The 19650-nt window shown below is 39.1% G+C and overlaps 1 long non-coding RNA gene across 1 annotated transcript in view; it reads right to left on the minus strand.

The window, feature by feature from the left end:
- LOC138146552 (uncharacterized) overlaps positions 1–17944 on the minus strand; it is a 99526-nt gene extending 81582 nt beyond the window's left edge. The window contains exons 1-2 of the long non-coding RNA XR_011164521.1: positions 17665–17944; positions 11244–11387 (exon numbers count right to left, since the gene is read on the minus strand). This is a non-coding gene — a long non-coding RNA (uncharacterized lncRNA). The remainder of the gene's footprint in view (positions 1–11243; positions 11388–17664) is intronic.
- Positions 17945–19650: the final 1706 nt, after the last annotated feature.

Consider the following 19650-nt stretch of genomic DNA (forward strand, 5'->3'; position numbering starts at 1 on the left):
TATCTATCTATCTATCTATCTATCTATCTATCTATCTATCTATCTATCTATCTATATTTACACATATACACACATTTATGTCTGTAACATGTAGGAACCAATAGGTAATTCTCCCACCATCAGACCTATCCTTTGGGTAGTGTGGGAACCTAGGACCATTTCTAGTAGGTAAGGGATGGCTAAATCATGATATGTGATAATTCACCCTTTTTGAAAAAACAAACAAACAAACAATACTTATACATAGCAACGGTTTCCTGCTATTTTAAATAGTTTTAGAGTTGGTAGGAACCTTAGAGATCACTTGAGTCCAACCATATTTTATAGATGTGGAAATTCAGATACAGAGAGGTTTATTAGCTTGAACTAGAGGTCACATGGACAGAAAGCTGTAGAGCTCAGATCTGAATTAGAAAAGCAGTCCGGGCAGTGATGACAACTGAAAAAATGTGCCACATGCTACATTGATACGGTTGTAATATTAAAAGAGGCAAAGGAAAGCTCTGTTTTAGGTGAATCATTTAGGGTTGATTTATGGAAGAAAGAATGAGAAAACAGGAAGACAATGTCCATAAGCATCAAGCCAGAGACCCACCTAAGGATCTAAATTACAGAATGGGGGGGACATTAGATATAAAACCACGGAATCTCCTTCAGAGTACAGCATTTCCAAGAGAGGCTTCAGGACTCTGGATTCTAGGTTGAGGGACGTGAAGTCTAGGAATGTGGGAAGGTTGAAGAGTCTGATGAAAAAAAGAATGAATGGGGGTTCTACCCTATGGGACTGATGTGTTGACTGGGAGGAAATTAATGCAGTGAGGGCTGGGGAAGGCAAATCACCACATTGCCACTATCCCCTGTATAACCCTCTATCTAGGGAGTGTGATGAGAATATTCGATGCAATTCCTGTTTCTATAGTTTAGGTGGATGGGAAGATCTTGGAGAGGGTTCAGAGGGGAAAGCACAACAAAGATGATTAAAGGTTTGAGTAATAGGATCCATGAGAAAGGGTTAAAAGAACCAGGATTATTTAGCCTGAGGCAGAGAAGACTGAGGGAGGAACTTAATAATAGTCTTTGAGTATATGAAGGGTTATTAGGAAGGAGATAGTGTGGCCACCTGCTCTTGATCTCCACCCAGTTGGTGAAAGCTGCAGGAAGAAGTATTAAGGAAATTATTTACTAATTCTAACCTAACACTGAAACAAACTTGACTTACCATCACCTTCTTTCCGGATGTTCATCGCTCTAGGTGGACGTACATCTAAAGCTGTACAATCCCAAATCCTCATTTTACAGATCAGGGAAATGAGACCTAGGGCCTGTGGTTGGCCAAGGTCAGAGGTCAGCAAGCCTCAGAGACAAAATCTCAATCCAGGTCTTCTGACCCTCCACTCTACTACATGCCCTGTCTTGGGGCAGGGGTGTTTAAGGGTATGGGGGCAGGGGTTCAGGGGTGGGGGTTTGGAGGGGGTGGATGTCTTAGAAAAAGATGCTTTTGTTCTGTGCCTCAGATGGCTTAATCTTTGTTTTATTGGGGGGAAATACTTAAATTAGGACTTTTCTGATTGTGATCTGCATAACCCCAGAGCAAAATGGGGTATTATTTTTCCAAGTAGGATTATACTTTAGGTGTTTTATCATTATTACCAGATTTTGTTTTCTTCATATGTGAGATGACATTTCTCACAAATTTTCTTCCTTTTATATTCTTATCTTCACTCTGTAGTAAGTGCATTTGCTCCTTGATACGATCAAAGATTCTGTTCTAATCAATAAACACTTATTGAATACCTAGGATGTGCTGCAGATGATCCCCAAGAAAAAGCTTCTCATGAGAATCTCACTAGTTCTAGATATAGGGATCATAAGCAATAATGAACAATACAATTATTGTTGTCTGTGGGAAGAGAATTTGTTCCTTTTATCTGTCCAAGAACTAGATAAGGAATACAAAGAATAGAAAAATTTTATGACAGCCTCCCGACTTTCCCCAAATTTATTACCCCAATGCCTAACTGTCAAGGGGTTGCAACATCAGTTAGTCAGTCAATAAATATTAAGCACCCACTATGTGTTGTGTCAGGCATTGTGTTAGGTGCTGGGACTTGAGTGTCAAAAGAGGAAATAACCCACACATATGAAATCACAGTTCCTTCAAATAGTATATTGTCTTTGAGAGCTATTGTAGGGGGTTGGAAATCACCACAGGGAGACCTTTCTCAGGCTAAGCTTCTCTGGTGTTAGCTAAGCCAGACCTTTGGTACAGTCATAGAACAGTACTCAAAGACTTTCTACCTCAGAAGGACCTGCCCCAGCTTGTCCTGTACTTACCTAACCTCCAAGAATTTGCAGTCACCTGCATACCATCATAAGTATTATTACAATCCATATTTTTTATTTTTATTATCACTCTGATTATTTCAGACGCACTTTAACATAGGCTGTTATATCCATGCAGGTATAAATATAACTTCATTCCCATCTTCCAAATATATGAGTGATAGATTATTAAAATATCTGATCAGTACTCTAATATTTTTTTGCCTAAGTTCCCATGACTTCCTAAAAGTTTGGAAATCCATTTCAGTTCAATGAATTTCAATTGAACAAAAATATATTAAGTACCTTCTTTACTAAACTTTCAAAGGAGTATAACATTTAGATAAGACCCAGACAGTCAGTCCCTGCCTTCATGGAGTTTATAATCTAATACTTGGAAACTCTGGATTAGATAGTTAAAAAGTCCCTTTATGACAAAGTGGTAAGAATTTCTTTCTATTATTTCTTTTTTGTATATGCTCTTATAGGCCATAGGCTTAAGAAAGATATCTTAAGACTCATCTATTCCGACTGTCTTAATACAGACTCGGAAAGGCTTGTAATGCTAAGGTCCAGTACAAGGAAACATGGAGGTCCCAACAAGATAGTTAAGCAAGGCCACTGTATTGAGGTGGAGATAGTCACAAAATAAGATGATGGAAACTGGTTAGGTCTGCTGGGCCCTCAAATAGAATCGGGCTCTTCACTGGGACCCCCAAAGGAAAGGAGTACCCTCACATAAAACAACAAAGTTTAATGGGTTTTTACAAGGTTTTTAATTGGGACTAGAAGGACTAGGCCCTGGGGAAAGGGAGTGAGGAAACAGAACCTGGGAACTGGTGCTGATTCATGCTGGTGGGAGATGAAAGATACTTGGGGAATTGGTGGCTAGCTGATATTCAAACTCCCCAGCCGTGTGAAAGGGGATTTCTTGCTGGCCTTGTTCTGACTGGGTGACTCAGGGGGTTTTGAGCTTCCCTGGGATGTCAGTGTTTAGCAAGCTGGAGAGGTCTTCAGAATTTCTTATACCAACCCTCTCATTTTAGAGAGGAGGAACATTTGACCTAATGAAACTGTGACTTGTCCAATAACAAAAGATGAAATTTATGTAGAACTTTCAAGCAATCCATCAATTGACCAGCATTTATTGAATGGCTCTTATTGTCAGGTACTTCTCTAGTTGGGGATGCAAAGAAAAAGAAAATGAAAATCTTTGCCTTCAAAGAAATGACATTCTATTTGAGGAAATAACATACACATTTGAGTATATACAAAGTCAAACAAATAATTTCAGGGAGAGAACACTAGCAGTTGTGGGGGAGGGGAATCAGGAAAGGACACTTGTAGGTGTTGTGCTTGAGCTAAGCTTTAACAATTCAAAGAGGTAGACTAAGGGGAACAAATGTCAAAGATTGTTGATGATCCAAACAAAGGCAAAGTCTGGGGGGATGGAATTTTGTTTTGTGAGGAACAGTAAGAAGGACAGTTTGCCTGGACCATAGGGTAAGCTAGGTGATACAGTGAGTTTACTGAGTTCAAATCTGGCCTCTGACTAGATATGTGACCCTGGACAAGTCACTTAATCCTGTTTACCTCAGTTCCTCAATTATAAAATGAGTTGGAAAAGGAAAAGGCAAAGTGTTCTAGTATCTTTGCTAAAAACAAAACAAAAACTAAAATGGGGTCGTAGGGAGTCAGATATGACTGAACAAGGGTATGTAGGGGAGTACTACTTAATAAGACTAGAAAAGTAAGCTAGAGTCAGGAGCTTTAAATTCCCAAAAAAGGAGTTTGGTCGGAGAGAAAGAGGGAGTTAATGGAGCTTCTTGAACAAGGAAACAACATTGTCAGATTTGTATTTTAAGAATATCAGTCAGAGGCAGGGCCAAGATGTCAGAGAAAAAAACAGGAAGTTGCCTGAGCACCCCCTAGTTTCTCTCAGAAACAACATTAAATCAAGCCTCCAAACAAATTCTGGAATGACAGAGCCCACAAAAAGACAGAATAAAACAATTTCCCAGCACGTGATGACTTATAAGGACTTCAGAAAAGATGTTTCATTTGGGTGAAAAGCGCACAGCCCAGCACAGGCAGTGTCTGGGTAAACCAGCCAAAGGCTCTTAGCCACAGCACAGACCTGTGGTACCAATGACACAACAGGCCAGCTGTGAGGCCTCCAGCATCATTGCAGCAGGCAAAATGCCAGCCCTGAAGCCCTGAGGCACAAAAGCTGCAACTAGGCCAGGTACCCCAACACAGTAAGCAAGCTGCCAGACCCAGAGGCCCTAATGGTCAGGAGTTGGAGGGAAGGGCAATTGGGCTTAAGTGACTTGCTCAAGGTCCCTGGCCCCCAGAACAAAAAGCTTGGGATAGTGTCCCCTCCACCCCAGGAGCAGAGCTCAACTTTAAAAGTCGTGAAATAGGCTAGAAAATGAGCAAAAATCAGAAAAGAGCCCTGACCATTGAAAGCTACTATGGTGACAGGGAAGATCAAAACACAGACTCAAAAAGGAATATGAATTGGTCTCAAGTCCCAAAAGTCTTCTTAGAAGAGCTCAGAAAGGATTATAAAAATCAATTAAGAGGTAGAAGAAAACTGAGGAAAGAAATGAGAGTCAGGCAATAGAATCATGAAAAAAGAGTCAACAACTTAGAAAAGGAAGCACAAAAATTAACTGAAGAAAATAACTCTTTAAAAAATAGGATTGACCACATGGTGGGAGAAATCCATTGAAGAGAACAACTCCTTAAAAAGTAGAATAGGCCAAATAGAAAAGGAGGTACAAAAGCTCACTGAAGAAAATAATTCCTTAAAACTTAGAATTGGGCAAAAGGAAGCTAATGACTCTATAAGACATTAAGAATCAGTCAAACAAAATCAAAAGAATCAAGAATATCACTTAGTCAACTCTGTGGAAGCCAAATTACAGAGTTGAGAGATTAGTAAGAGAAGTAGAGGCAACAAGCATACATGGTTGTGATTTTCCCCCCTGGGTTTTGCTGTGAATGGGAGGAGAGCAACTTGAGATGATAAGGCCCAGTCCATAAGAATAACTTAGGCAGCAAAGAAGGAACCAGTGAAGACTAAAGAAAAGGGTTAATAGAAAAGGCAATCTCTCAAAAGGAAACAAAAAGGGAAAGAGGTCATATTTTTATCAGAGATTGGAGTAAAGGAGGAGGCAGTGGGAGCGATATCAAGATAATAGCTAGCAGCAAATGCTCCTATTTTCTCAGTGAATTAGGAGTGAGGTATCTTCTGAGGAGTGTACTGGAATGGGGGGACACTATTGTCTGAGTTTTGAAGAAAGAAGACTTGGAATGGTTTGAAATATATTATCTCTTTTATCCCTCCTTAATCCCCCCAATTACCCCCCTTCTTTTCCCTCCAAGAAACTGAGCCTCTGAGAAGTTAAATGGCTTGCCTAGGAGCCATATAGTTAGTAAATGTGTGAGATGGTTTTTGAACCCAGGATTTCCTTCCTCCTCATCCTCCACATTTGAAACTGCTAGATAGTGACAGAGCTAGGGCCACTCTTCCACCCTATTACCAGTTAAGATATAGGGGATGGCTAGGTGGTGCAGTGAATAGAAGCACCAGCCCTGGAATCAGGGGGACCTGAGTTCAAATCCAGCCTCAGACACTTAACACTTACTAGCCTTGTGACCTTGGTTGGGCAAGTCACTTAACCCCAATTGCCCTGCCCTCCCCACTCCAAAAAAGCAAAAAAAAAAAAAAGATATTATCTTAGTTGTAGTAGGGCTTTCTTTAATGGATTACTTTGTGGTCATCAAAGGGCTGGGGGGCCTGGTTAGCCATCATCCTGCAAATTAATGGAACCTATGGGGCTTAGAATAGTTGACAAGTCTGTCTTAAGCACTCAACTTGAGACCAAGAAGTGGTCTAGGCTCCTGGGAATTTATAAGCAGTTCCAATGAATCCTGTTTATGAGATAATTAGTAGCAAGATAAGGGAAGGCCTAAACTGGTCCTAGCTTTTCACTTCAGGCCTTTAATTTGCTTTACTGCAATTCACCAAATTGCCCAGGTTAGGTGACATAATCTTAAAGCCAGCTCTAAGTAATTGAGGAGCCACACGTAGAGAATTTATAAAGAAATACTTGGTAATTACCCATAATTTAAGAACAATGGTTCCAAAGGTCTTGAAGTAACTGAAGGTCGGGAGAGCTGTTACAATGGCTAGCCAGCCCCCAGTGGCCCCTTGCCTACCACCTACAGTAGCCTATATGCTAATATTTGTTGAGTTTAATGTTTAACTTTGCTTAGGATCCCGACCCTGAATTACCCAGACTTTATCTACATCAGGTTGCACTAATGTGTGTAATCCCTTTGATATTTTAATTTGCCTGAAATGAACTGCTTTATGGCTTATGCTAAAACCAAAGTTAGGCTATGAGTGCTGGAGGAGGAGCACTCCAGGTCAAATTAAATCTGATCTTGCAACTTGATTATCTCTGGCTCCAAGTTCCCTCTGTTTGTCCATAAGCATGTGGTGGAATCACTAATTACTCAGCTAAGGGAAGAATGATGGGGCTTTAGGCAAGGTGGCCTACCAAAGAAAAAGAATTGGATACCCAACATTTAATGAAATGGTCATCTTAATAGGATATATTTTCAAATGGGTCCAAATCATGAAAGAGGGTAAAGAGATTGAAAAATTAACAAATGGTGTAAAAAGTTGTGTCAAACTATTGTCGGAGGGTGCACATATATGCCACTCCAGGTAAGGAAAGGTGTTCATGGCAGATTTCCCCTGAGGTATTTTTGCAGACATCTATCCTAGAGGATTGTATCTGCCTCAGGAACTTAATCCACTGCATGTGGTTTACAAATACTGGATTTCTAATAGGAAAAGTGTCTATCCACAAAGCAAAATATACTACAAAGAATGAAAGTATTTTTTTTCTGAATCTTTTAAGTTCTTAAAGACAATTTTAAAATTATTACCAACAGTCATTGACAAACATGAATATTTCCATATACAAAGGACAGAAAAAAGGAATTTGAAATGGTGAATCTACCATATACACCTTTTTAGAAAGCATATATGGATTTTAACATAGCAGTACCAACATTGCCCTTCTTGTTGATGTCCCCTAATGCATTTCCTTCTGCTCTCTTTTGTGCATTTTTAGCATATTTTATTGAGGCTCTTTTCTTCTTCTTTTTGCATTATTATCATTATTGCTCACTTCATCCCCAACATCTACTCATCCTTTTTTGCAACAAACAAGTATATTCAAACAAAATGAGTTTGGGTTGTATTGATGGTGTCTATAAATGCCTGTTTCATTCTCTACCTGCATTTCATCACTTCTAGTAAAGTAGGAAGTGTACTTAAGCATGTCGTCTGGAATCCTGATTGGTCATTGCATTGATCAGAATTTTTTAAAGAATTAAATTATGGAGGAATAAAATTAAATAAATGTTGTGGTATAAAGAAAAAAAGAAAGAAAATTGGGTACCAAGTAGATCCACTATGCCATGTGTTCAAAAACATTTGTGAGGGGGTTGGGAAGTTAGACCTGTGATTTCACTAATGTATAGAGCTCTCTCTCCACTAATACAGATGGGAACTCTTTTGTACTTTATAGTCTTAGAGATAAAGTGAGGGGTTAACTAACTTGTGCATGGCACATGTATGTGCCAGTATGTACAGAAACTGAGCCCAGATCTTGGATCAGATGTCTCCTTCCATTCAACCACATAGACGTTAATGAGTTTACAAGATGATTTCTGTTAGTCAAGCAACATTTGGGATTTAGAAAAGTGTCACTTTACAAAATAACGTTGATAATCAGCCAATAAAGTCCACAGAATAACAACTCTCTTTAAAAATATATGATAGGGGCAGCTAGGTGGCACAGTGAATATAGCACAGCCTTGGAGTCAGGAGGACCTGAGTTCAAATCCAGCTTCAGACACTTAACACTTACTAGCTGTGTGACCCTGGGCAAGTCACTTAAGCCCAATTGCCCTGCCTTCCCCCTCCAAAAAAGCAAAAAAAAAAAAAATTTAATTAAAAAAAATATGATAGATGGGTTTGGAAACAAAAATGAAAAACTTTTTCCACCACTCACGAAATTTGAAGATAACCAAGGGAAAACCACCCTTTAGGAATTCTGTATCTTTTTCAATCCAATCGCCAAAATGAGGTAAAGCAAAACATACTGTTATCTCACAACTGTATGGCATATAACTCTCATCTGTGGCTCCAAGAAGCTGTACCATGTGTAGCGACCACACCCCAATAAAACTGTCTTGGCAGATGGGCTAAACCAGGTTGACGGTATATCTGTGAGTCAGGGGGGTGTCTACCCCAAGTATATGAAGACTTCCCCTGGGGGAATGGACTGGTGAAAATAATTGGTTCCAATAGCAATGAAGGCAGCTGAAGCAGGCACTGTGGAACACTTAGAGCTTGGTTAGACATCCAAGAAGCCAAAGTCATCCACTGCATCTCAGGCCATCACTGGTCATCTTGACTTTTGTTTTGCCACTGGACTTGAGTGAGTGCAGAAGAGAGAATGAGACTGACAACTTTGTACAACTCTCTTCACATATCCAATTCATGTGCAAGTCAAGACATCACCTAGTGATGTCATTGGTCCTCTTCAAAAATAAAGGACGAACAACAGTGGTATATAATTGAGTATCAGTGGACTGGAACTCCAACTATTGCACCAATGAGAAATGGTATCACATCACAGCCTGTCACTAACTTTGATATAATCTACCAAGTATAGCTCACTGGAGAATGTATCACCAAGAGGTGGCTCAGTAGATAGAGGTAGGTAATGGTTAGGAGTTGGACCTGGAGTTAGGAAGTCCAGAGTTTAAATCTGTCCTCAGATACTTACTAGCTGTGTGACCCTAGGCAAGTCACTTTACTACTGTCTGCCTCAGTTTCTTCAAATGTAAAATGTGAATAATAATAGCACCTTTCCTTCCAGGGTTGTTGTGAGAATTAAATGAGATGATAGCTAGAAAGAGTTTTGAAACTTTAAAGTTATAGATATACACTAGCTTATTAGCTATATTATGTTAAAGTGTAATTTTGTCTAGGGAAGTTGACTCTCCGTCAGAGTTAACCCAGCAAATAAAATCAGCTGAAGCAAAATCAGAATTGTTCATTTTAGCTTTGGTCACTTTCTTACCCCCCAAACTCATACCTCAGAGGCTCTTCCAAACTGACCAAAAACCCTTGTGAGTTCATTTTTCTTTTCTCTAAATCTAGATACCAAGCCCTGGGAAACTTTCAGGGCATCATCTAGGAAGAGGAAAGCTTTCAAAAGAGTTAGGTTCAGTAGTGGAAGTCTATGATATAGCAACTGGGGGGAAAGTTTGATTTTTGCATAGAAGGCTGAGGATAGGGTTGGGTTGCTCAGGGAGATTCTGAATTTGGGGGGGGGGTCCTTTGCCACAAAATGGGGAAGTAATGAATCAGAATTTGGTTAGGAAAGTTCTGAGTCACTTCTCTTCTGGAGATAACACTATAGCTCGCCAAGAATTTGGACAGACTACTATATATATAGGTCACCTAAATTTCCAAGTGTAAGTTTTAGATTGTTAACTAATAGTATTTTTCAGCAAACAATGTTAATTTACTTTTAAATTGGGTACTTTCGGGAAGCTATATTCACTTGTGGTTACCAGCACATTACTTATTTTGCAGTTTAGACACTAGTGGATCTGATTATGTTTCAGGGTTATTATAAAATACCGTTTTTCACCACATAATCATTGCAGATTTTATGCCAATTTTTTTTTTTTTTGCACAAAAGTGGGGTGTGACCATTATGTGAAGCTTTTTTTTTTTAAGTGCTGGTGTTACTTAAAAATCATTTATTACTAAACTGTCTTTCGTGCAAGATTAGGATACACAGAATACTCGTGAATATATGTTAAAATTGGGAAGACGCAAGTCTTACCATGTCATGCAACTTACTCATGTCAGCTTGGCCTGCCCGCCTACTCCCCTTGCACTTACAACTCTTCATTGTGTTGAGTGACAATACTATTAGTACTGTAGTGCTCTAAACAAACCACACAAGTCTGCTTTTGGAAACATAACTGACAATGCTGAGATTTCAAGGCTCTTGGCTTGCAATGTACAAGAGCTGAATGCGTGTACATATGCCACCAGAAAATACATTGCTGTTCTATTTACCTTTTAAGCGGGGTGACAAACAGAATTATACCATGTCCCAATTACGTGAGAAAAGGTTACAAACCAATTTGTGGACTGAAAAACAGGGTGAGACAATTATGCCATGAGATATGGTATTTCAATACTCCCAATACTTCAATATAGCTGTGATCTCCTTGCTGTGAGCATTTCCTCTAATGGTACAGATCCCAACCATATCATACCTGCCCACCGTTTGCTACTCTTGTCTGCATCTTTCCTTGAATCATAGCTTTTTGACATAATGTCCACAGACCACTAAGGAGTGTGCAGATGAATTTTTAGGGGTCCATGAACTTGGATGGGGGGGATTACATTTTTATTTTTACTAACTTCTAACTAAAATTTAATATTTCCTTCAGTTTTGATTATTTTAAAATTATTTTGAGGTCTGTAGGCCTCCCCTTAGGAATTCATGATACCAAAAAAAGGAAGGGGGAGGGCACCCAATGTACTTTCCTCAAATTCTTTTGACATCGCCTGGACATCAGTTAAGTACACAGGCTTTTTTATTGTTTATTCCTTGTTCTTACCATCAGATCAACCCATCTTTTATATATAGAAATATATGTATGTATATATGTATGTATGTATATGTGTAGACAGAGAGATAGATCTTACAATATTTCAACACACACACACCTTAGTATCAAGTCATGCAAGATTGGATCAACACTAGATATTTGATCGTTATGAACATAATTAAAAATCTTACCATGAACAATGTGATTTACAAGTAGTGCCTGCCCCCAGCAGATAATCCTCTCTCTTCTATAACTGAACCAGACTGATGCTTCAGGGTGAACTCCTAGGAGCTAGCAGTGCAAACATTCTCCAAGTCCACAGGGATTTACTCTGCCTGGAGGGGAAAGGATTGATAATGCCTCACACCTCAAGCTCTGCTGTGGGCAAAGATTTGGATTAATTCCTTTTACTAAGCGAGGTTTTCAAAAATAATTGACTGAAGTAAATTCATCCCTTCACAGAAAATAGAAATGAATTCAGAAAGTACAGAAGGAAAATTATCCTTTATGATGAGTGACCCATTCCTTTACTATGGGAACTGAACAACCCTTTAAAAGTCATGGCCTAGGTTGGGGAAAGGGTGGAAAGAAAGGGCAGCTAGAGTTTTTCAGTCATAATGTTTCCTGAATCTGCAACAGCTGCTCTAGGGCAGTCAGTCTCAACCGCCCCAAAGATGGAAACAATTACCAGGAATGGCAAGGAGGCTGCTCAGTGGAGTCTGGCTGCTTTGGGGAATCCAGGAGTGTTAGAGGAAAGCCTTTTTCCCTTCCAAAGCCTGGGAACTGGTACAGGAAACCAACATTCCACTAAGAACTAGGCCTCTTTCATGTATAATTCTACATACATAAGCTGAACGCCTTATGTGTGGTGTGTTTGCTTATATGCAGACGATCTACTGTGGTGTCTGCATAGTATGTCACAAGCTCTTCTGTGATGGACAAAGCCAGAGGGCATTATATTGAGGGATACGAGCACCTCTGGTTCCTTACTTTCTATAAGCTTATCATAGGGCACATATTCAAAAGCTATGAGCAGAGGTTTCTAGGAGAAAAGAGATAGCCCTGAGGAAGAGGAAGATTCTTTTTGAGTCTTGGCGTCAGGAGAATTAAGGAGCTGGTGGTTTAGAGTAAACCAGCCTACTGACCCTAGGAGTAGAGAAATTCTAGAGTTTACCTGAAAGATGCAAGAGTCAGTATGGTCTGGTGATGTCTTACAGAGTACCTTGGGATGGCAGTGCTGACAGCTGAGTCAGGGCTATAGGTTGAGGGAGGATGCTGAAATTAGGTGGCACACAGACCTTGGAGAGAAGAAGGAAGGCAACTGACATTGGATTGACCCCAAGACCCAGGAGTGTAGTGCATGAGATAAGAGCTTGACTAATTTGTGCCATGTGTTTTGTGGGAACTATGAATGAGCTTCTGGGAGAGGAGGAAGGAATAGTACTCACCAGGAGATGAGCTATAACTATTCCCTTGATACCTGGCTTTTCTGTTCTTTATATGATTTTAAATAAACCTGTTCTATATTTATACATATTATTAGCCAGCTGCCTGCAGAACTGAAGACCTTTCCCCCTTCCCACCCCGAAGTCATCCCTTGTAACACACAATTGTTTAAATAATTAAAAAAAAAAAAAGGGAAGAAGAGAAAAAAACGCAACAAAACTAATCAACATCTTGAAAAAAATCTGAAATTATATTATGTTCCATACCCTGAAACCTGGTCTTTATAAAGGAGTAATGGGAAGCTTCTTCTCATATTTTTTCTCTAGGGTCAATCTTGTCCTTTATAATTTTGCAACATTTAATTTCAATCATTTTGTGGTTGATACTGTTTCCATTTTCATTGTTGCAGTAATTGTGTACATTATTTCCCTGGTTCTGCTTATTTGTTTTGCATCCATTCATGTATATTTTCCATGCTTCCTTGTATAATCGTGGTTGTCATTTTTTGCAGAACAATAATATTCCATTGCCTTCATATACCACAATTGGTTTAGACATTCTCTAACTGATGGTCATCTATATATTTTCCAGTTCTTACATACCACAATTCCCTCCCCTTCCCCCTCCCCCCAAGCTGCTAGAAATATTTTGGTGTATGTGGAGTTTTTCTTTTTGTCATCGAACTCCTTGTGGTACATGCCTAGCATTGGATTCTTTGGTCAAAGGGTCACATATATTTTAGTTACTTTATTTGCATAAGTACAAATTGCTTTCCAGAATTGTCGTGCCCATTCTCAAGTCCACTAATAATGTATCAGTACACCTCTCTACAACCTCTCCAGCACTGAATACTGTCTTCTTTAGTCACATTTCTCAATTTGCTGGGTATGAAGTGAAACAGTGTCTTTATGTACATTATTTTTAATGTACATTAATTTCTCTTACTAGGAATATATCCTCTGACTATTGGGAAATGGTTTTTGCATGTATATCTTTTTGTTAGTTATCTCTATATGCTAGATTTCAAATCCTTATCAGAGATATTGATTTAAAAAAAGGATTTCTTTGTAGTCTACTGTTTCCTTTCTTATCCCAGACACATTAATTTTGTAGTTGCAAAACCTTTTGAATGTCATAAAATGATTTATTTCATCTTTTGTAAATGCCTTTAGACTTTTGGGGGCTTAGAATGTACCTCTTCACCACAGCTATGAAATATGTGATCTGTTTTACTTCTAATATTTTTATAATATTGTCTTTAATATTCAGGTCACATATATATTCTGAATTTATTGTAGAATGTGGTGTAAGATGTTAGTCTAAGCCTAATTTTTTCCAGACTGCTTTCTAGTTTTCCCAGCAGCTTTTTATCAGATGGGGAGTTCTTTCTTAAATAATATATGTTTCCAGATTTGTCAAACACTGGGTTATTGAGTTCAATTATTTCTGTTTCTTCTTTATCTAATATATTCCATTGACCTACTTTTCTCTTTTTTTTAACCAGTAAAAAAATGGTTTTGTTGATTCCTGCCTTATAACATAATATGTGGTCTAGCAGTATTATACATTAAAGGATTTCTCTAACATCCTTGAAGTCAGCAGTGTGTTGTAAGGCCACTTTTCTCACCCCAGCTATATGTATATTGTTGATACTCAAATATATATTGAAAGAATGAATAGGGAGCAGCTAGGTGGCAAAGTGAATAGAGCATTGTCCCTGAAGTCAGGAGGACCTGAGTTCAAATCCGTCCTATCCATGTGACCTTGTGCAAGTCACTTAACCCCAATTGTCCTGCCTTCCCCCTCCAAAAAGCAAAAAAAAAAAAAGAAGGAATAGATAGATGGTCATTAACCTCTGTGTAACACTAAGGAAAAGAATATCAGAGAAGAGATACCAAGGAATTTGGAAAATACAATCATTTTGTGGGAAGATATTGGAATCAATTCAGCCTCCCTGTTGTCTTGCCTGTCCTCTTTTGAGAATGAAAATAGATACCACTCTCTCAGACTTCTTGTCTCATCCTTTTTTTAAATTTCTACAAGAGGGAGTTAAGGAATGAGAGAACATGTCCAGTAAGGGTTTTAGTCCAAGAGCGTCTACTTAATCAAGTGATGAGAATTTCAATACAATTCTCCAGAATATTGTCTTTTTAAAAATCTAATTAAAAATAACAATTGACTCCTACTGAATTCTACAGTAAGTGCCCTAATTCTTAGCACATGAAGCTATTGGTACTCAGCCTTGTGTGGTGAAAATCCCTCTCCCCATTCCCATACCCTCAAACTAGTTGTGAATCTAAGTAGAAGACCTCCTAGCAGAGCCATGTGGGGATTGCCTTTAACATGCTAATGCTCCTCTGAAAAGGGGCAAAGGGGATTGGAACTAGCTGGGAGGCAGAGTCATAAAGAGCAAAGAGAGTTTCTTCAAAAAATAAAATAAAATAATGAAAGAAACTTTTTTAAGACTAAAAAGGGAGAAAAGAAACCCAGAGAGGTATGGGCTGATCAAGAGTAGAAGGGCTAGGAGAGCAGCATGTGAGAAAGAGAGAGAGAGAGAGAGAGAAGAAAATAGAATACTTCAGTCCAGGAACACTATTGATAAAGCATTTTAGTGGTGGAAGGACCTCAAGGATCATCTCACCCAGAGGTTCTTAACCTGAGGTCTATGGACCCCAGATGGGTCCATTTACTGGAATGGGGGTGGAGGGAAGCCTTTATTTTAATATAATTGGTTTCCTTTGTCATCTGATGTATTTTGTTTTATACATTTAAAAACATAACTCTAAGAAGGAGTCCGTGACAAAAAAAAAGTTTAGGAACCTCTTGAGCTAGTCTCTTGCTTTATGGAGGAAGCTATGGCCCAGAGGGCTAAGAGATGCCAATATCAAAGGACTAGTTAATGGCAGAGCCAGGATGCCTGACTTCCAGTCCAATGTACTTTCCATTATTATACCCAGTGCTTAAAAAGATAGAAGTCTTAGCTATGGAAAGGCATAGAAGAGTTAAAGAGCCCTAGTTGCAAATTTCAATTTTCCCACTAAGTAGTTGTGTGACTTTGGACAAGTCCCTTGATCTTGCTGGACTTTGGTTTCCTCTTCTATAATACTCCAAAGTTGTGCTAGGTGACCTCTTTCTTGAGAGGTGAAAGAGTGTGGTAGATCTCTGGCATTGAAGTCAGGAAGACCCTTATTAGCTGTGTGACCTCTCTGAGAGGGGTGAACTTGATGACTTCTAATATTCCTTTCAGCTCAAAATCTGTTACTCCTATTACAGAGTGTGGGTGTTGGTGGAACCAATAAAACTAACTCAAGATTGGGAACACAAAGTAGGGGCTAGACCCACTGGAATGCCCAAAAGCTCACAAAGAGAGCAGAGTCAGAAATCAGATAATTCTCCTGAGACATAGATAATAGTGAGGGACTCATTAAAAAAAAACAAACCAGCAAGCAATCAAATGGGGGAGGGGGGTTCACAAGTTGTAGACACCAAGATGAGGCAGAAATTCAAAAGCCAATCAGTTGGGAAGCAGGTATCTTCCCTTGTTCCCCACCTACACACTCCTCTTAGCCAGATGCAACCACTTTCTTGCTTCTCCCTTCAGGCTCTAGCCTGACTAAACATTTGGATCTGTATAAGAGGCTTCCTGGCCAGGACAGGAGTCTGGCTCAGAATCAAGGTCTCCTTCTTGCTGGCATTCTGTGTTTGTTACCCAAGATTACTTTGCTGACCCTCTGTGAATAATAGCTAGCAGTTATATAGCACTTGAAGGTTTACAAATATTATTAAATAAATGTTATTAAATTACAAATGTCTCATTTGATCCTCACAACAACCCTGGGAAGAAGATATTATTAAGATCCCCATTTTATAAATGAGGAAGCTGAGGCAGACTGAAGCAAAGGTTAAGTGACTTGCCCAGGGTCATATAGCTAGTAAGTGTCTGAGGTCAAATTTGACTCAGTTCTTCCTGACTCCAGGTCCATAAATCTATCCACTCTACCACTTTGCTATCTGGACTACTGGTTACCTGAGTTTCTAATACAATATTTATTGCTCTCATCCAGTTTTCCTGGCTTTATCTAGGTGCCAGCTTCTTACCTTTTCCCTTATGCTCTGTCTTCCCAGGAATACATAGGTAGCTGAGGTCAAAGCAGGGTAGGGGATCAAAAAACACCCCAAAACTAAAGAATCCGCAGGTACTAGAGGGCAAGAATACATGTGACAATGCTGGTGTCAAAACACACAAAGAAACTTTGAAATCAAGGTAACACTTCAGAGAGAAATTCTAGTATATATTTTGGAATTAAACCTATGGCCAACCTGAAGTTTGCAGGTGACAGTAGGTAAACCATGTTAGTGGGATGGAAAATAGGTTACCCTGCTTGGAGTGATAATTATGGAACTGTAGTTAGGGGTAGATCCCAACCTAAAGACAATAACTTGGCCTTAACATGGAAGGTAGACATAGGCGGCCTAGACAAAAGAACCATAATCTATAAAGTTGTTTCCAACTCAAAAAGTCTATGAATAATTAAATCCACACATTTTAGAGCACAAGTTCTTTTAACTTAATCCATGACGTTTTAAAAAAAAATCTGAGTATTGTATTTCAATATAATGTAAAACAATAATTGTTTTCCATTGTAATATTTAAATTTGATTATTGTATTTCAATATAATTGTTTTCTTTTGTAATATTTTATTTTATGTATTTTAAAAAATTATTCTGAGAAGTGCTTAATAGATTTCACCAGACTACCAAATTGATCCATGATGCAAAAAGGATTAAGAACTTTGGGTCTAATGGAAGAGCCTGGAGGCTAAAAGAAGAAGCAGAAGGGAACACCTGGAAAGAACCATTTTATATTTTAATGGTGAGGACCAATATGGTTATATATTGTGGTTGATCTCTACTCAAAAGAGCTTGTTTCCCCATATTCTCTCACACAGAAGGAAAGTTTGGTGGTATACCTAAACCGAATTAATGTACAGAACAGGGTGAGGGTAAGTGATTCTACTGAAGAAAGTCAAGAAATGGCGCATCAGCTTGGTTTTGGATGAAGAAATTCTCCCTTCCCCATTTCTTATCCTTACATGGTCCTATTTGGAGAAAGGCAACAGGAGATGAGATGGAGAGCAAGAAGAAACTCTATCTCACCATCATACCTTGCACTTGAGAGAGTGGGGAAGGGCCATTTCAACAGTGATCCATCTGGGTGTGCTGAGAACTTCTTGCTGAGAGAGCCCTCCACGCAGATCATCACACTGACATTTCTGAAACATCAGAGCTGTAGTTTCCAAGGACTGGTGCCTTCTGTTTCTCTAGCACAGGGAGTAGGTGCTAAAACTGGGCAAGGGTTAACAATTTCAAGAGATTATATCAGCCATGGCTTTAGCATTAAAACAAGATGCTGGAGGGCATATCTTACCTGACAAGTTGCATTGTGAATTCAGGGTTTGGGTGTGGAAGACCTGCCTTCCCTTCTTTATAATCTACACAGGTGTGCACAGGACTTCAAAGCTGGTTGCAAAAGGATGTTATTCAGAATTAATTGTAGAAAGAAAAAAATTAATACCATACTACAGATATGTTCTTGAAGATGGGAAGCTGAACTCTCCATGTGCAAATGCTTTTAAGTCACTTTTAAAATTCTAGCTTCTCTTCTTTACCTTTTCTCAATCTCTATCTGTTCAGCCTCTCCCTTCCCCATCCCCCAACAGCAAGCATCCTTTAATGTGATTTTAGATTTGAATACCTTTACTCATTTATAAAAGTGTTTACAGAAACTGTGACAGCATATTTAAATTGTCAGACTGTTGGGTGGGGACCATGACTTCTTCTTACATTCTCTAGAACACATATCTATCACACACACACACACACACACACACACACACACACACACCCATTAACCTGCTATAATTTTATTATATTCTTCCAGTGATTCTCTAAGGCTACAAGCCATGAAACACAATAATATACAAAGAGCCAAAATTGTGAATGATCCAGATCAGCAATGGAGAGAAACTACAGGTAGGGTACAATATATTGCCAGCTTATACATAAGAAGTACCACAAAAAAATACCAGTCAGGAAATATATAACTCCAAAAGGATCATGAACACTGGCCTTTGCATACAAAAATGATATTACTATATGAATCATCATCAATAGGGTAGAATATATCAATATCTATTTCACTATCAACATTATTGTTAGTGTACATATAATATGTATATATAATGTGTATAATACAAATCCCAATCTATCTACCTACCTACCTACCTAGTCTGTTTCTAGCTATCTATCTCTATCTATGCAATAGGAGACTGCTGGGTAGTATAGTGGCTAGAGTGCTGGTCTTGGAATAAGGAAGACATGAGTTTGAATCCCACCTCAGACATTTATTACTATATGACCTTGGACAAGTCACAACCTTTCTTGGACAAAGTTTCCTTATTGGCAAAATGGGGGAAATAATGGCACCTTCTTCACAGAGTCCTTATGAGCATCAAATGAGGTAAGATATGCAAAGTGCTTGACAAACCTTAAAGTGCGATATAAATATTCTTTTATTATTATTAATATTGTTATTGGAATTGTTTTGAATTGTTTTTGCATCAGTGCATATGGGTTTGTCTGTCATAACCAAATGGGAAAACTGCCGTTCTGTCAACATTTGAGGTACATAATCAAAAGATCTTGGAGTTATAAGAGGCCCTCAGAGGTTATCTCATATCCAATTGTAAGGGTTATGGGATTTAAAGATCTTCCATGCCCCATGGACGTGCTGACATAGCAGAGCAAGAGAAAGCGGAAAGCGAGAGAAAGTGAAAGCCGAGCTAGCGGTCCTGCGGTGGCTGGCAGCGGTTGGCGGCAGTTGCAATGGTGGCGGCGGCAGTAGCAGAGGCAGCGGCGGGGATGCCCTTTTTTTTTTTTTTTTTTGAGTTAGGACTGCTAAGGACTTTCTGCTAAGGACTCCTGCTGAGCACTGCCAGGGGCCGGAGCTGCTGGGAGCACGCTTCCAGGATGCTAGGTGGTTGCTGTGAGTGGGGAGAGGAGGACCTTTGCCTGAGGTAGCCTGTTCTGTTTTAAAGGCTTGAAAATGTGGGTGCTTTCTACTTTATCTACCTGTGCCAATATCATAACTA

The sequence above is a fragment of the Petaurus breviceps genome, unplaced genomic scaffold (genome assembly GCF_028583685.1).
Source record: "Petaurus breviceps papuanus isolate PSGF00001 unplaced genomic scaffold, PetGlider_PUasm1.0 140, whole genome shotgun sequence".
NCBI classification, from domain to species: domain Eukaryota; kingdom Metazoa; phylum Chordata; class Mammalia; order Diprotodontia; family Petauridae; genus Petaurus; species Petaurus breviceps.